Source organism: Bubalus kerabau, chromosome 7 (assembly GCF_029407905.1).
Source record: "Bubalus kerabau isolate K-KA32 ecotype Philippines breed swamp buffalo chromosome 7, PCC_UOA_SB_1v2, whole genome shotgun sequence".
NCBI classification, from domain to species: domain Eukaryota; kingdom Metazoa; phylum Chordata; class Mammalia; order Artiodactyla; family Bovidae; genus Bubalus; species Bubalus kerabau.
The window spans coordinates 17,539,158-17,556,121 of NC_073630.1; the positions used below are offsets into that span (position 1 = coordinate 17,539,158).

Here is a 16,964-nt window from a genome sequence, read left to right on the forward strand (position 1 = left end):
GGCCAAATTTGGAAGTTTTTGTTTAGTAATAGTTTTCATCTCAAATGGGAGCTTTTGTCAAAATTCTGTCACATCAATGTACAATAACATGGCGACATAATACACACAGAAGCATAACACCATGACAACACTGACAATAAGCCAGATAATGATCAATTATCAAGTATATGGAAGAGCAGGTAGTGGCATTGGTACTTGGTATGCATTATGTAATTTAAAATGATCAGTGATTACTTTCACATTTCATTGATGAGGGAACTAAGTTCAAAGATCCTAAGCATTATATCCAGAAATATAAAGGTCACAGAATCAAACCAAGTCTGTATGACTCAGGTCCTATATTACCTCTCTCTAGGGCTTCCCTGGTAGCTCAGTTGGTAAATAATTCCACCTGCAATGCAGAAGACCTAGGTTTGATCAGGTGGGGAAGATTCCCCTGGAGGAGGAAATGGCAAGCCATTCCAGTATTCTTGCCTGGAGAATCCCTGGACTGAGGAGCTGGGCAGGCTACAGTCCATGGAGTTGCCAAGAGTTGGACATGACTGAACTACCTAGATTGTGTGTATCTCTGCCTGCCCTCCCCTTAATGTTGATGAACATCTATCATGATAGATATTACATTCATTAAAAAGCCCAAAAGATAATCTACATTTTTTTTTTCATTTTTATGGGAGATGTGGGTTCACACCTTAACAAAAATTTTCACTTGGAGGGCTGCTAACCCCAGTGGTCCAGAATATGCCTCAAAGTGCCTATGAGCTTCCTGAAATTTAATGCATTTATTTAGGGGGACTGTTTATAGACTTCATCAAATTCTTATAAGGACCTGTGATTTCTAACCACCTAAAACTCCAGAAAAACCAATAAATATTCATGAATGATGAAAATGACAAACTAGTAAGAAACATGTTCATATATTCATTTGAAATATAGCACTGTTATTTTTAAGAAACTTGAGTGGGTGAGACTTGTTGATATATATCTACTACTTTAAATTACTATGGAAGAAAGGTCAAGTCAGTGTTCACTAAAAGCCTGCTGCTCCATTGGGTAGTACTGGAGTGTGTGGTAAGAACACAGAAGTGTGAGGGCTGAATTCTCCTTTGACTCAGACCCTTCCTTCTCTAACTTTGGTACAAGTTTCTTAATAGTTCTTTCCTCAGTTAAAAAAAAATTGGATGATAGTATAAACCTATCTGAAAGTGAAAATGCTACTCAGTTGTGTCCAACTCTTTGTGACCCCATGGGTTGTAGCCCACCATGCTCCTCTGTCCTTGGAATTCTCCAGCAAGAATACTGGAGTGGGTTGCCATTCCCTTCTCCAGGGGATCTTGCTGACCAAGAGATCAAATCTGGGTCTCCTGCATTTCAGGCAGATTCTTTACTGTCTGAACCAAAAAGGAAGCCCATAAACCCATCTAATCAATAGCAAATGAGATAATATATATAACAAACAAACACTATTATTGACAGTAAATTGAATTTCTTGACTTCTTTACTTCATTCTAGGTTTTATAAGGACAAAGTAGGAAAGCCATTTTACTGATCTCAGACATCAATTCCTCTTAGGAAAATAAGAATATCCCCTCTGCTCTGCCTCCCAGAAGCAATGTTTGAATAACAATAACAACAAAGTGATATTTAAAGGTTATTTCTTCAGTGAAGTCTGCCTATCTGAAATAGCATCAAGTTCATTAATTCAACATCAAAACCACTATGAGGTACCATTTCATGCCAGTCAGAATGGCTGCGATCCAAAAGTCTACAAGCAGTAAATGCTGGAGAGGGTGTGGAGAAAAGGGAACCCTCTTACACTGTGGGTGGGAATGCAAACTAGTACAGCCACTATGGTGAACAGTGTGGAGATTCCTTTAAAAACTGGAAATAGAACTGCCATATGACCCAGCAATCCCACTGCTGGGCATACACACTGAGTAAACCAGAATTGAAAGAGACACGTGTACCCCAATGTTCATCGCAGCACTGTTTATAATAGCCAGGACATGGAAGCAACCTAGATGTCCATCAGCAGATGAATGGATAAGAACGCTGTGGTACATATACACAATGGAGTATTACTCAGCCATTAAAAAGAATGCATTTGAGTCAGTTCTAATGAGGTGGATGAAACTGGAGCCTATTATACAGACTGAAGTAAGCCAGAAAGAAAAACACCAATACAGTATACTAATGCATATATATGGAATTTAGAAAGATGGTAACAATAACCCTGTATACGAGACAGCAAAAGAGACACTGATGTATAGAACAGTCTTTTGGACTCTGTGGGAGAGGGAGAAGGTGGGATGATTTGGGAGAATGGCATTGAAACATGTATAATATCATATATGAAATGAGTCGCCAGTCCAGGTTCGATGCACGATACTGGATGCTTGGGGCTGGTGCACTGGGACGACCCAGGGGGATGGTACGGGGAGGGAGGAGGGAGGAGGGTTCAGGATGGGGAACACGTGTATGCCTGTGGTGGATTCATGTTGATATATGGCAAAACCAATACAATATTGTAAAGTTAAAAAATAAAATAAAAACAACAACAATGAATTAGGTGCCTAAACAAGAGGCTTTTGAAATAGATGCTTAAACTAGAACTGGAATCGGAGTAATGTACTAGACCCATTGAGTACTTTTAATTCAATGCTTAAATAAATTAAATAATACATTCAATAAATTTGCATAATTCAATCACTCTTCCTTTGACCTTGATCCATTCTATACCAGCTGAAGTTTTATAAGCTATTCATTTATTTCTTTGCCTGTTGTTTCTCTGTCTCCTGCTATGATGGAAAATCTATGAAATCAGGGCTTTCTTTTGGTATCAGTAGTGTCTAGAGCAGTGCCCAGAACATGGTAGGTACTAACAAATATTGCTGTATGGATGTTGGAAACTTACATGAACAAAATGCTTTGATACAATGAAGGGAAAACATATCATTTTCATGCAAAATTCTAGTGCAACTACCTGATTTTTTCCTTATTTCTCTATTATTTAATTATTTTTCTCCTGTGGGCTTTCCTTTCTTCCCAAGGGTTGATAGGTGCTCACTTAATTTCTTATTATTTCCACCATAATCCTCCTCTTTCATCTCTGTTGGGCAATGTCATGTAGCTGCTGCAAAAACAGGATGCAGGAGCCAGAACTGAATGGTGACTATGGCTCAAGCTCAGTTGTCAGTCATGTGTGAGCTCCTGACTCAGCTGCTAACTAGCTCGGTGTCCTGGGAAAACGTGAGTAATGTTTTTAAGCCCTAGTCTTTTCTAATCTGTAAAATTTGTTTGTTTTTTTTTTCAGTTTAGAATGGAACAAGAGAAAGAAAATAGGAAAAACAGAATCACAAAACTTACCTTGGCTAGAGAGTAGGGATTAGAAATTCTTTAAAAGGAGTTTTCATAGAATAACCTTGAAGACAATTAGCCAAAAGAGTGAGCTTAAAGTAGTGACATGGATTTCAGTCAGGTTTAAGTTTCAGCAGCAGCCTTTGTAAAGGATAAAGGCTGTTTATCCATTAGTAATTACATTAATAAGCCTTTATGTGGTTGTTCTTAATATTGGAATTTTAACAAATGCCTAAATAGGCATGTTCTTCAGGAACATTTTACTACGTTCTGAAGCACATCAGGAGCTCTTATGTGGGCAGACACAGATTGCTGGGGCCAGATGGGCCTGTGGACTTTAAGTACAATGGCATACTAAGAAACCTTCTCAGAGTAGTTCTTCCATCCAAAAACTCCTACTTGGTGCATATTCTTCCTTTAAACCGCAGCACATAAATCATTTCATGCTGAGAGCTCTACACTTTCTCAATAGGGAGGTGAAATATGAAGATATGTGGGATAATTCTGGGAGAAAATCAACTAATTACAGATGCTATTTCAGTAAACAATTTTGATGGGGACAGAAAGTCCTAAAGTCAACTGCGTGCCAACATGGAGTTAATTTCTCACTTTTGAATACTAATGGAACATATTTTTTGAAGTCTTTTGGGACTATGAGGGTAGAGGTGGGTGGGGTGGTTAGGGTTAGGAGAATGGTAGTAGTACTGGATGAGTTTGTGAATATGATCTTCCTGCAGGAGATGGAATGGGATGCCCATTTTCCCATGACTCCACAGATTTTAACAGGACTGATGACAAAGGGGAATGTTCTTTTAAAAATTTTTTTGACCTGTTTTCTATCATGATGTTTATACTTGGGCTTTGATTCACTTGTTCCTAATGGAAAATAATTTAAGAAGCTATGAGGTTAAGTTTTTTGCTCTTTAAGGCAAAAAAGGATGCTGCATTTATCTGCATATGTATTTATACCTATATAGGTAACTTGGCCTAATATGCTAATAAAATTATAATTGGTTTGGATTGTCAAAACCTTAAGTCTATGCCATTTTTGTCTCAGAGGAGTGGTAAAAGGGCTGCAACATCTGTTAAAATATGCGAGTATACCAGTTATCATGGATGCATTTCCCGTTTCTTCTCAGCTCTCACCTTTTGTATACATTTATGGTATATACAAACACCTGTGACTTGTTTCTTTCAGTTTTTTTGTGGGGGAAGCTTTAATTGCCTGGTTGTTAACAATTCCAGGAGTGGTCCTTAACCATTGGTTAAGGTGGATAAATACTCCAGCATTCTTACCCCTTGGGTGGGATAACTATGAACCTTACTTTATCAAGTCTTCCAGAAGTCTCCAATAGGACCGAGCCCTAGCTGTGCAGCACTGTGATAATCTACTCATTGACACATGCGGTATAAACTTCCTTTCCTGTCTCACTCTTTAACCCCACTACCTATGTTTCCTAGGATCACTTCTCAAAGAAACTACTTTACTCAAATCATTATCTTCAGCTCCCTTCCCAGAGTGGTCCTAACCCAAGACATGGAGTCATAAAAAGATACAGGAACATTGTGGCTAGGATTTCAGCAAGAGTAATTTATGGATAAGGGTAGACAATTTCATTTGTTCATTCATTCATTCATCATTTACTTGGTGAGAGCTGACAATGTTTCCATAATTAAGGCAGTCTTGTAATGACTAATAACACATTACTCCCATTCACGGAGAGCTCATGATTAACAAAATATCTGGACTTTATAAAGGCTGAGACTATTACACTTCTTTTTCCTTGTGTTAGGAACCAAATTCTAAATTGACAGGATGGAATAAGGAAAATGTGCTAATTCCTCATTTACAAATAATGGAGGTTTAAACATAAGCACAGGGCTGAGCTAAAACAGGTGCCTGTCAGTATAGACTACCATTTTTGTTTCATATGCAAAGGGAAATCATTGCCATATGAACTCACTACAGGCAGCTCATAAGGGTGTCATTAGTGAATTTTTTGTGTGTGGATTTCCTGGATTTAAGATGCTCTATAAGTACAAGGTGTTATGTACTCAACTCTTACTATATTTTTTTCCTAAAAAATCACACAGTTTTTGTTTAAACTGGCATGTAGGAGGGCTTTAGAAAACACATTTTATTCCACTCTCTTGTTCTGTTCCCTCAGTACCATCTGGTATAAGGGAGAGCCTCATTAATTGACACTAATGACTGGGAGATCCATGGCAAATTACTGAATTTTGCAGATTAGCAAACATGATTAGAAAAATCAAGGAGTCTGCATCAAACTAATGTACTTTGTTGAGAACTAAGAAAAAAATTTAAACACATTATTAGAGCTTAATCTTCTAATATAAATAGATACTTTATAGGGGTTGACTGTGCCATTAGGGAAAGCTGGAACATGATGTTCTGTGGAAAAAATTAGGTGCAATTTAAAAGAAAATGTACTCATTCTTTATGCTTTTTCTGAATGCTACCAATATTCTCACTACACATGGACTAAGACTAAGAGCCATCCCATGAGAATCTTAGAGGTCATCTTGTCCAATTTGTTCTGATGCAGGAAATGCAGCAATTATTTGTGTATGTGTGTCTCTTTATGTTGTGTCTTATTGCTTTATAATAACACTGCTTATGTTAATGGAAATTTTGTGGTTTGTAAACATTTTAAATGTCAGCTGTTGAGGCTCTTAAGGTTTATTATACTCCATTCCCATTTCTGTGTTATCCTTGTTCTTTATCGGGCAACAAAATCTCTTGCTTCCTCCCACACACCAGTGTAAATAGTTTAACACACACAACCAATATTGCATACAACTTTCTTAGCCCCAGCTGTGTGTGCCTTCTGTATCCTTCAGGAATTCAACCATCAAGAGGGGTGAAGGGAGAAGGAAAGGGGAAGGAGGACAGAATGAATATAGATGAGACTGTCACAGCATAGATAATTTAGAGATTTTTTTCTAACTTTAATTATTGTACTATACAATACTGTGCATTATAAAGTAATAGTTTTGCCAGTGTCTTTGCAAGTAAAAACTCTTTGACATCTAGTTGAAGTTAGGAGTAGAATTTTGAGCTCTAGAGGTTGCTGCTCTGACCAAGCTACTTTTATGATCATCAGGAAACTGGGGTGAAAAAAGGTCACTGTGCCATTTATCTCAATGTAATATAGTTAGAAGCCATAGAAGGAACATCCCCAGAAGAGGTGGTCAAGAAGTCACCCCATGGACCCTTTCCAGCTGGAAACTACACTAAAAAACATCATACCTTGCATGTGATATGAAATTAACACTTCTGAAACTAGAAGCAAGAGGAACCAAGGATGTACATTTGATTGACTGTGTAACTGAATTAAGAAAAATAACATCATTGAAACAAATGGATTAAATACTTAAATCATTACCCATTTTTCTTAGTCTAGGTTTTCTCTAACATCAGCTCTTAATCCACATTTGATTCTTTGAAATAAATTATCTTTAAAAAGTAATACTAAAAAGGTATAAAAGCAACTTAAAAACTTTATTGTTCAGTTTATAATTCAATTAACAATATGTAAAACTTACTGCAAGAAAAAAGATAGAATGCAAATGCATGGCACAGTTTTAACAGTTATTTTTTCCTTACTGAATCTTTTGTAATCAAGTTTTGCTGAACTTTCTTATTTCTCACTGGGAAAGTTGGAAAAGATTAGAAGAGATTATGTTAGTCTTAAACATTATGTGAATTTAGCTCACTCCACTTAATTATAATTCTTCAGAGCACTTTCTCTAATGTTGTATTCTCTTTTCTTTTTTAAACACTGTTTTTGGCAATTTTAAACACCATCAACATTTTTGTTTGGAAGCTATTTTGTACTGAGAATGTCATGAAACTTGAATCCTACAGGATTTTAGATTATGAAATGAAGTGCCTTAGTCACTGAATGGATTATGCTTATAATAACTAAAACCTCACAGATCTTTCTGACAAATGTATATGCTTAGATTTATTCAAATTAATCCAGGGAAAATTTTTGATAAAAATGCATCACTCATTCATGCTCCTTAAAAACCAACAAAATTAAGCAAAAGGTAATAATTTTTGAACACACCATTTGTGCAAAGTTCTGCAACAGTAGAATAAAATGAATCTGCATATGAATGGCTAGAATAATTATTTTTTCCTATGATTTTCTAGCACAAAATGTATCCACTTCATGGTGTCTGACTTTTTAGTTTATATTCCTTCACCCCACTGAAAGAATTGGGGAAAACACAATACAAAAGAGCGGTTAATTGCCTAAGCTTGCAAGAGAGATGCTTGACAGCTTGTGGTGGCACTGGATTGAATAGGAAACCAACTAAGAGTTGGGTGATAAGCCTTTAAAAACTTGGGGGATAAGGACGTATAGCATGTTTTCAGGAAAGAAAAAGGAATTGCCAATGTACTCATCAATACAAGGAAAAACAAAAGAAGTAGTGAATGGAAAGAAATTATAACCTCTTTTCCTAAGGAAAACATTCCCTTGATGTGACTAATAAGGAAGGAACTGACGCTGAACTTTGTTTTGGTATTCCTGTCTGTCCTTGCTACAGTTGAAAACAGTCATTTCTTAGAACTTGAGAGGTATTTCTCCGCAGTCCCCATAATGTTTACCCTCAGGGATTTAAGCCCAACAACTCCAGCAACCAAACTAGCTTAAAAACATTTCATCTCAAAAGGTCTCTGTCATGTTCAAAAAGAGCAAATCATCTTTAATCTACTTTTCAAATTGAAAGTGAAAGGCAGTAGATATTAACCTGAGGTCTCTACTCCAGTCACATTGCACAATTGCATTAAAATGCCCTGGGTAGAATGACAATCTATAACAACACTATGTACTGCTGCTTTAAAATATTAATCATTCTCTTTGTAGCCCTGGAAGATGGTATGCAAGTAAAGGAAATATAACAAATGCAGGTGGTAATAGGGCCATTCCCCTTGAGCTTTGGGAAATGTTCTGAGCAATAGGGAAAAGTATTCAGACCAGAAAAAGACTCTAACTGTTGTCTAATCAGACTCTGTACTTACACAACACACATTGCTTCTATCTCACTCAGATTCTCTAATGTAAGTATATATTATTCCCATTTCAAAGACAAAAACACTATGACATACATTTCTTTTTACCATAACTTGATACATTAATATTCTTAGTAAAATAGAACCAGAGTTGAAGAGAAGATGGATTAAGGAAGACTGAGAAATTAATTTGAGTCAGGCTAATAACCTTGAGCTCTTCAGTCTTAGGCTTTTGCTGACATGTCCTACTGCTTGTCTTTTTAATCAGTCATCAGTTCTAAAAGAACTGTGTTCCAGTTAAAGATTTTTGCTTAAACAGTTTCTGAATCCATGTGGGCATAAAGCTAAGTCATGGTACAAGGTGAGGCATGGGCTTCCCTGGTGGCTCAGACAGTATAGAATCTGCAATGCAGGAGACCTAGTTCAGTCCCTGGGTGGGGAAGATCCCCTGGAGAAGGGAATGGCAACCCATTCCAGCATTCTTGCCTGGAGAAATCCATGGGCAGAGAAGCCTGGCAGGCTACAGTCCGTGGGATTGCAAAGGGTCAGATACGACCAAGTGACTAACACTTTCACTTCAGTTTCACAAGGTGAAGCAAGGTTCCTCAGGTGTTCAGGGGCAAAGGACCCAGGCACTTTGCAAGATGTTGTGAGGTTCACTGGAATCACAAATCTGTTCACCAATTTGTGCAGCTTCTGGAGTTTGCTTTGTCAGCCCCTTAGCCCATCAACCCACTCCAGTATTCTTGCCTGAGAAATCCCATAAACAGAGGAGACTGGCAGGCTACAGTCCATGAGGTCGCAAAAGAGTCGGACACGACCAAGTGACTAAACAACAACAATACATTCAGCATTATCCAACATGCTCAAATCACTCCTTAGACAAAGGTAGATAAGAAGTCCTAAGAGAAGAGAAGGAAGCTTAACAGCAAGTCATCTGAGTTCTTGGACTTCCTCTAGCTTTTCTCCCTAATTTATAATGACCAGTTGTGACTTACCCTTTCAAGGAGGACTCCAACAACGGTCTTCCTGCAGGGTATCTCTCGCACCAATAGACAGATTTCGGTTCAGAAGCCAAGAACAGCTCTATTCTTTGATCAAGGATGGAGAGGTTCGAGCTCAGGCTCTGCTGCACACGATTCTCCTCACAGGTGGTCCGCTTTCCTGAATTCTCCTCAGCGTGGAGGGGGCGGAGTTCTCAGGTGCGCAGGGGAGCGGCTCCTGGCACTTCTCGTGGAACCCGAAACAGGCGCCTGCGCACAGCTGATGCAGCGTCTCTGCACGTGGCCCACGGGCCACATTCAGTTGCTGAGTGCTTATGAGCAGTGTTTCCCTATGCGAACGCCAAGGTGAGTCCTCCCAGCAGTTCTGCGCTGGGAACGCTAATCTGGTTTGTCAAGTGCAAGGCTTCCTACAGGCAAGTGAAACTAGACTAAGCACAAGAGAAGAGTTTAGACCTTACTTTATCACCTGTTGTGGTTGCTTAGTCGCTCACTGGTGTCCGACTCTTTTGCGACCCCATGGACTGCAGCCTACTAGGCTTCTCTGTTGATGAAATTTCCCAGGCAAGAATACTGGAGTGGGTTGCCATTTCCTTCTCTGGCATATCTTTCCAACCCATGGATCAAACCCGCGTCTCTTACACTGGCAGGCAGATTCCTTACCACTGAGCCGCCTGGGAAGCTTTATTTTATCACCTACATTCCATCTTATTTTTCTTCTGGGGACCCCGTGAACTTTGTCGGGAGCACAGTTTCCAAACTACCAATAACTTGTGTAGAAGCAAGAATGGGGGCTGTAGTTTCACTTGCATGGGTGCACCTGACAATTTTCTTAACTTCTCTGAGATTTATTTGCTTTATAAGTAAAAACACATGCTATAAAGCCCAGGTCACAAGGCTGCTTTGGAGACTTCATAATATGATGCTCCTGGCACAGTCCTGGAGAGAGTGGAGCTCACTAAATATTTGTTCTCTATTTGTAATAACTCTACCTGAATCTGAACTTGTGTGGTGGTGGTGGCTGAGACTGGTTCCTTTCAATGGCACCCCACTCCAGTACTCTTGCCTGGAAAATCCATGGATGGAGGAGCCTGGTGGGCTGTAGTCCATGGGGTCGCTAAGAGTCCGACGCGACTGAGCGACTTCACTTTCACTTTTTACTTTCATGCATTGGAGAAGGAAATGGCAACCCACTCCAGTGTTCTTGCCTGGAGAATCCCAGGGATAGGGAAGCCTGGTGGGCTGACATCTATGGGGTCGCACAGAGTCAGACACGACTGAAGCGACTTAGCAAATGTTCTAGCATGGCAAGAACTCAGGAAATGAGAGGTTTCATATCATAGCAGCCTCGCCTGTTTCACCCGGCTCCACACACACTGGCCTTTACTCTTTGCCTTGAATCTTTTAAGCTCCTTGCTGCATCTTGTACATTTCACAGCAGCTGCTCTTTCCTGGAATGTCCATTCCTCATCTCTTCCTGTGGTGGCCGCCTCTTTGTCATTTGGGCACCAGCTTAACTGCCTGCCTCCTTGGTGAGGCTGACCTCGGTGTCTTGGCTTGCAGAAGTTTGAAGCAGGGTTTTGGTTACTGGCTAGAGGCTGAAGTTGGGCCATGGCAGTGAGAGTGTTGAATCCTAGCCACTTGACCATCAGGGACCAGTGGCCTGAGAGAAGACCCTGGCCGGTATAGCTTTGCAGGAGATCAATTTCCACAAAGATACGCAAAATAGTGAAGCAAGTAAAGTATTTATTAGGAGGAAAAAGAGTACAGCGCATGCAGATACACACATGGGTGGGCTCAGAGAGAGTCACACCCTTGTGGTAGTTTAATCACTTTTATGGAGCATTTCTTCCAGATTTTCATTTGGCTGATCATCTTGTTTTGCCTGGTTCTGAGTCTGTATTTGGTTCATCTCAGGATCCTCCCATGCGTGCGTGCGCACCTCTTAGCCAAGGTGTATTCCACCAAAGCCTATGGGTAAACTTGACAGTATTGACAGTACTCCCCTTTTGACCTCCAAGGAGCTTTCTTGTCAGGAAGATCACCTTGACTTTGAGACTGAGAAATATGTGGTCTCTTATCAGGGCAGGATCCAGCCTCCTCTCTTGATTGTCCTGCTACTGATATTTTGAAGTTTCTGTCCACAGAGAATGAACTTAAATTGCTCACCCCGGTGGGGATGAGGGTGGGGAGAGCCATCTGTCTCAAAGCCTTACCTCCTCTAACTCAGGAATCCACTCCAGGTCCAAATCCTCTGTGTGATCTTTCAGGCCCAGCCACAGACAATGATAAGGTTGGGGTGACAGTGGCATTGCCCTCTGCACACCACAACCAGTGCGTTACAGTTTGGAGGCAGTTGCAGTCAGGACCCAGCTCTTTCCTCCCCTGGCCAGGCCTGCTATGCTCATGCTGTCATATGTCTGCCTTCCTAGCCCAGGCTTCTCCGTTCAGAGGACTATTTCTTGGGGACCTTGGCCAAGGCACATATACTTTGACACAGCATCTTTCTCCTCCTAGCCCTTTTCCCTCTCCCTTCTCCCAGCCCATGGAGCTTTAAAGAGACAGAAGCCTTTTTTAGGGGCTCCTCTTTAGTGAGATGATTCTCCCACCTGTTTTTCATCCATCTGATCATCACTCCATGCTTTCTATGGATAAAATGGAACATTAGTAAACTGGTGCTTCTTTTTAGCCTCTTTCTTGCAATAGTGCAGTAAGCTTGATTGTTCATTTCAGTTTGCCGTATTACCCTATGTGATTGATTGATACTAAGAGCTCATTTGAAATTATCTTGTTTACTTATTGGGCTTCCCAGGTGGCACTAGTGGTAAAGAATGATCTTGTTTACTGCCTCCATTTCTTGACTAGACTGCAAGCTCCGTGATTCTAGAGACTTTGTTCTGTCTATTGCTACACCTGCAGTACCTAGAGGAGTGTATGGTATACATTAGGCCTTCAATTCTACTGAAGGCCTAATGTATACCATATACTCATTGGAGAAGGCAATGGCACCCCACTCCAGTACTCTTGCCTGGAAAATCCCATGGACGGAGGAGCCTGGTAGGCTGCAGTGCATGGGGTCGCTAGAGTCAGACACGACTGAGTGACTTCACTTTCACTTTTCACTTTCCTGCATTGGAGAAGAAAATGGCAACCCACTCCAGTGTTCTTGCCTGGAGAATCCCAGGGACGGGGAAGCCTGGTGGGCTGCCGTCTCTGGGGTCGCACAGAGTCGGACACGACTGAAGTGACTTAGCAGCAGCAGCAACAGCAGAAATATGAATACATGGTAGTTATATACCCAGTAAACTACTTCATCTGGGCTATTCCTAGGAGGCAAATCTGTGCACACCATGCCTCTCACAAGGATAGGAGCAAGATTCAGGTCCTTATTGCCACTTCTCCGGTCTCTTCATTTTCCTGCTACAGTAGTGTACAGTACAGTACATAGTCCATTTGACTAGTTTCATCTACTATCTCTTCTAAGATCACTTCAAACAATATTCTACATAACATATGTGGTCTGCACTTACAGTTTCCATTGCTTTATCTGCTGTTGATGGCTAGTTGGCTAGAACATTCCCCAGTTATTTATTAATTGTTGCTTCTTTTATTAAATACCTGATTTCTATAGGACTTTCTTCTCCCATGTCCTGGGAATCTTACCTTTGAGCCACTTCACTTGTTACTAAAAATGCTAAACTCTAAGACAGAGGTCAGTTAATTGTTGAAAATGGGTCAAATCCAACAGGTGGCCTGTTTCTATGCAGTTCTGGAGCTAAGAATAGATTTTACATTTTTCAAGTGTTGTTCAAACAAAAGGAATATGGGATACAGACAGTATGTGGCATACAATCCTAATATATTTACAGTCTATCTGGCTCATTGGAGGAAATGATTGCTGAACTCTGCTCTAAAAGATTTCCAGCCAGCCCCAGGAATGCCAACATCCACAAATCTATTTGCTATCAGCCAACAGGCTGCTCTGATGTGGCTAGCTAACCTGCAAAGAAGTCCTAATTATAAGCAAAATAATCTCAACTCTCTTTGGCCTCTATACTAGGAATTTAATCTTTTCAAAGTGATTTTGATATATAAATCTGGAGACAGAGTTTCGCTTGTCACTTCAAACAGTAAGCAAATTCTACTACCTATTCTGTCTGTTCTAGTTAGAGCAGAGTTGGTGCCTCCTTTGGACTTGGTACAGTGCTTGTGACCCTTAGGTCACCCTGTCCCTTAGGTCCTGGTGACAGTATGCAGCCATTTACTATGGAGTATAGAAGAGCATTAATGAAGTAGACACTGATATTTTTAAATTCATGCTGGCAAATATAAGAAGGGTGGCCCAAGGAGGGAAGCCAAGGGGATTATAAAAATGAGGGAGCCAATTTGCCAAGGAGCATCGATCAGAAATATAAAACTGTGTAGATGTCCACAACGCTTTCTATTGTTTTGATTAAAATGCCTGGGGGAGGGGGGGGAAGAGTTGACCGTATTTGGAAGGTGTAGAAGTATTCTTTTGGCTGCTAAGACAGTGGCCTTCATACTGTTCACGAAGCACTGCTTTGGGTACTTCAGATGAAACAGTGAAGAAAACAATGTTCCTACCTGACCCACCCTTTTAGTGTGGTAAACTGGCATATGTCAGGTGGTGGCAAGTGCTATGGAGGGAAATAAAATAGAGTAAGGGAGAGAGGAAGAGTCAAAGAGGGAATGTTGCTATTTTACATAATGAGTTTCAGGAAAGCCTGATTGATGAGATGAAAATAGAGTAGCGAGAGGAAGGAAGTGTGAGAGAAGACATTAGGACAACAACATTTTATGAAGGAACTGCAGAAGCCAAAATGTCAAAGTGGAAGCATGGTCTGTCCAAAGAAAAGCAAAGAGGTTAGTGCAACTAAGCAGAGGAAGGGGAGGGTGGAGAAGGTGGAGTCAGAGAAGTGATAAGGGAACCACATGTCAAGGATGTTGTTGCCTTTTATTCTGAATGAGACAGGAAGAGACTGCAGACTCAGCATAGTACTGAAATAATATGATTTAGACTTTAAAGGATAGTTGGGACTTACCTCTGAGGAGAATAGACTTGAAGACTGGGAGGTTGGAGGGCAGAGTAAACACTGGGATTTTAGCTAGCTGGCCATTTCAATAGTCTCAGACACGATTAAAGTCAGGACCAGTGATGTAGCAGTAGAGGCAGTTAAGAAATGGTTTTTTAAAGAACAAATTATATTTTGAAGCTAGAGCCCACATGTTTTTTAATGGATTGGGTGCAAGGTATGAGAGAAAGAGAAGGTCAATGATGACTCCAAACATTTCATCCAGAACAAAGAGAATGTTGAAGTTGACATTTGCTGAGATGGAGAAAAACATGAAAAGTGAATTTGATGGATTAAGTTGGAATCTTAGTTTGGGACTTGTTAATCTTGAGATACCTGTTGGACATCTAAGTGGAGATGTGTAAGACAGAAGAATGAACAAGTCAGAGAGATATCAGAGAGATCCATGCTATATATATTCTCATTTAGCTTGTATTTAAAGGCATTAAATGGAATGAGGTCCCTTCAAGGAGTCAGCATCTTTAGAGAAGAGTAGTTCTTTGAGGACTGAGCTCTGGGCAGTAGAGAGAGGGACAGGCAAGGGGGACTGAAAAGGAGCAGTCACTTAAGTGGCAGGAGAGCTAACAGAATGTGGGTTTTAGTAATGGAATGAAGATAATATATCAAGAAATATCTGGTCAATTCTGTCAAGTGCTGATATTGTAGAGTAAAACGAACACTGGATTTAACAATGCTGTGGCCAAAGTAACCTTTGGTAAAGAGATAGAGAAGGTGGAGTGGGTTTAGCAGAGAAAAGAAAGTGTAAAGGCAATTGCTCTCCCAAATAAATTACTCTGAAATTTATGGTAAAGGGACATAAAATAAATTGGCTAACAACTAGAAAGCATATATCTTCAAAGAAGCATTTGTAAAGGGAGATATTTTAGTATATTTGGATGCTAATAGGAAGCAAAGAAAATATTTTAAAAAGTAGATGAAAAAGGCAACAGTGTTTGGAATGGTGTCTCTGAATGCATGGTGTCCAGAGATTGGAGGGATTGGACTTCCACAGAGGCATGGTGAGTACATTTACGATAAAAAGAGAAATATAGACTATGAAATGTGGTGGTAAGAGTGAGAGAAAACTCTTTGGACTGCTTCTATTTTCTCAGTGAAATAGGAAGAAAGGATGTCACGCAAGAAACAGGATGGGAGAAAAAATATTGCAGAATGAATGCATTCATTGAAGGTGATTGTGGAATGAATTCCAGCTAGGCCAAATCTAGGTTAGGAGCTGGAGCCAGACCAGAAGAGAGGCTAGTGTAGCCGCTTATACGTAGTACTTACAAGTACTGCGAGCAGTATAGTTAGAGCAGAAGCAGCAAGGTGTTACACCTGTTTGGTTGAGTCAGACCACTCCTAAGCTGATGTAACATCAGGTGATGTTACACGATGAACTAGGATGAACTAGGCAAACTTGAACACTTATAGGGTAACTTAAGCGCTTCATTTAGGAGCAGAAAATAGCACCTATGACAATTTTGAAAGGCCTTAGAATAGAGTGACACCCCCTCTCCCCTGCCAACTAGGCTCTGAGATGGTTGTTAATTCTCTAATCCTTCGAAAGCAGGGGAATCAGTCAAATTTAGTTTTTTGGTGTTTTTTTTTTTTCTTTTTCTTTATTAGGAAAGAACTTGGGGATATGACAGTGGTATGAGGAGTATGAGGAAAAATACATAACTAAAGAGTGACAAGTAAGTACTTAATTGAATGCCAAAGCTTATTTTTTCTCTGCTATTTTAATGGAGCAACAAATCCTGTAAACCAAAAGAATCCGGGGCGAAAAAGTAAGATCTAAACTCTCCTATGAACTTTGTTCTTTTAATTGTTTTTACAGTTAATCTCCCTAGACCCAATTTAGGCACCTTTCTGGGTCCCATGTTAATAATTTGCCCAGGATTTTGAAAAGTTAATAAAAACACACCAAATGCCATTTCACTGATGGTTGTTGTTTGTTTGTTTATTTTCTTAAGACACAGATATAGAAACTGGATGTATGCCTACTTTTAACTACAAATACTTTGTGGCTGCTGGTGCTGCTCCTAAGTCGCTTCAGTCGTGTCCGACTCTGTGCGACCCCATAGACGGCAGCCCGCCAGGCTCCCCCGTCCCTGGGATTCTCCAGGCAAGAACACTGGAGTGGGTTGCCATTTCCTTCTCCAATACATGAAGTGAAAAATGAAATTGAAGTCGCTCAGTCGTGTCCGACTCTTAGCGACCCCATGGACTGCAGCCTACCAGGCTCCTCCATCCATGGGATTTTCCAGGCAAGAGTACTGGAGTGGGGTGCTAGTGCCTTCTACTTTGTGGAGGTTTAGTTATTATCATTGTAACTTTTTATTTAAAACATAGCAACTCTTGTTAATCAGAAGAGCATGGTGTTATATCTTCAAGTTGAATTTTATGAACAAGAGGACATGTTTTAAATGCTAGAGTTTCTACTATACTATATTTTAAATTTGTACTCATATG

The 16,964-nt window shown here is 40.2% G+C and overlaps 1 long non-coding RNA gene across 1 annotated transcript; it reads left to right on the top strand.

Moving 5' to 3' along the window:
* Positions 1-2,728: 2,728 nt before the first annotated feature.
* LOC129657494 (uncharacterized) lies at positions 2,729-3,247 on the top strand. Its single transcript, XR_008716764.1, has 2 exons — positions 2,729-2,868; positions 3,128-3,247. It is a non-coding gene; the product is annotated as an uncharacterized LOC129657494 (long non-coding RNA).
* The last annotated feature ends 13,717 nt before the right edge of the window (positions 3,248-16,964 follow it).